Here is a 2,304-nt window from a genome sequence, read left to right on the forward strand (position 1 = left end):
CAGTATGTGCCCACCACTCTAGTATCTCTGGGTTTTTTTTTTTAATGTCTCAAGTCCTCCGTTCTGAAAATGCTTCAAATTACTGTTTTCTCTGCCTGGAATGCTCTCATCCTCCAGGCTTCAAGCTAAATATCAACTTCTCAGAGATTTCCTTCATGATCTGCTTTTTTTTTTAATGTCTGAGAATTCTTTTTTCAAAAAAAAAATTTTTTTTTTTGGCCATACCCTGTGGCATGCAGGATCTTAGTTCCCCAACCAGGGATCGAACCTGTGCCCCCGCAGTGGAAGCTTGGTGTCCTAACCACTGGACCGCCAGGGAATTCCCCTTGACTTGCTATTTAAAGTAGGCCTCTCTCTGTCTGACTTACTTCACTTAGTACGATAATCTCTGGGTCTATCCATGTTGCCGCAAATGACATTATTCCGTTCTTTTTTATGGTCAAGTAATATTCCATTGTGTGTGTGTGTGTGTGTGTGTGTGTGTGTGTGTGTGTGTGTACACACATATATATACCACACCTTTTTTTTTAATATCTTTATTGGAGTATAATTGCTTTACAATGGTGTGTTAGCTTCTGCTTTATAACAAAGTGAACCAGTTATACATATACATACGTCCCCATACCTCTTCCCTCTTGCATCTCCCTCCCTTCCACCCTCCCTATCCCACCCCTCTAGGTGGTCGCAAAGTACCGAGTTGATCTCCCTGTGCTATGCGGCTGCTTCCCACTAGCTATCTACTTTACGTTTGCACATCTTCTTTATGATATCACTTACATGTGGAATCATAGAAAATGATACAGGTGAACTTATTTACCACACAGAAAGAGACTCACAGACATAGAAAACAAACTTATGGTTAACAAAGGGGAAAGGTGGCGCGGGGAGGGATAAATTGGGAATTTGGGATGAACAGATATATGCTACTATATATGCGCTAGATAAATGAGGTCCTATTGTATAGCACAGGGAACTATATTCAATATCTTGTAATAACCTATAATGGAAAATAATCTGAAAAAGAATATATATGTATGTATAACTGAATCACTTTGCTGCACACCTGAAACTGTAAATCAACTATACTTCAATTTAAATAATTAATTAATTAATTAAAAAACAAAGTAGGTCTCTGTATTTTCTATCTTAAGCCCCTTTCCCTTAATTTCATAACACTTAAATGCTAATTGTAACTATTTTACTTATTCTTGTCTACTTTTTGTATCTTTCTCCTTCACCAAAATATAAGCTCCAACATGTACAAAAGGTAAATCATGGTCATTATGTTCCTTATTATACTCCTAGAGATTAGCACAGGGCCTGGCACATAGTAGGTACTCAAAAAACATTGATTAGTATTATCACAGTTGAAATCGAGTTCATATCCTCATGCATTTGTAGATAGATAGAGAGGTAGATAGGTAGGTAGGTAGGTAGATAGATACATACATACATACATACATAGATGTGCACATGTAAGAGAGAAAGAGAAAAGTACATATCTGTGTAAGCATACATACCCACACCCAAAAAGACTGGCTGTGGCATATGCACCGTTTGATTTCAATGTGATATAGAGATAACATATATTCAGTAATACTATCACTTATCTACTTGTGGGGTTTGTTGAAATAATGATCTCCAAAGTTCATCTTTCTACCTATACCATTAAAAAAGTGTTTAGGGCTTCCCTGGTGGCTCAGTGGTTGAGAGTCCGCCTGCCGATGCAGGGGACATGGGTTTGTGCCCCGGTCTGGGAGGACCCCACATGCCGTGGAGCGGCTGGGCCCGTGAGCCATGGCCGCTGAGCCTGCGCGTCCGGAGCCTGTGCTCCGCAACGGGAGAGGCCACAACAGTGAGAGGCCCGCGTAACGCAAAAAAAAAAAAAAAAAAAAAAAAAGATTAAAAAAATTATCAACCTTATCAAAAGGGGTGATTAACCAGGACTTGATAATGTGTCACATTACAGTAGGAGCTCAATTATATATTTGTTAATGGATGTTTATATGTTTGAATACTTATTTGAATTTCATTTTCTCACTTCCCTATTTTCATTTGGATATGGCTTACTTACTTCAAATTTGGTCCAACGCTTTATACACGTGTTTGCATGCTATATGAGAGTGTGTAATCATTCTCTGCTGATAACTTTCCAACATTCCTTCTTCCCACGATATTACTTTCTTTGGGTATGAAATTTGCTCTAAATGACTTTCAGAAAATGTCCCACCATAATCAACAAAAAGGAAAAGTACCTGTTTCCATCAGAGAATATATTTCCCATGTCTTGTGTGATCAGGTAGG

Source organism: Lipotes vexillifer, unplaced genomic scaffold, assembly GCF_000442215.2.
Source record: "Lipotes vexillifer unplaced genomic scaffold, Lipotes_vexillifer_v1.1 scaffold477, whole genome shotgun sequence".
NCBI classification, from domain to species: domain Eukaryota; kingdom Metazoa; phylum Chordata; class Mammalia; order Artiodactyla; family Lipotidae; genus Lipotes; species Lipotes vexillifer.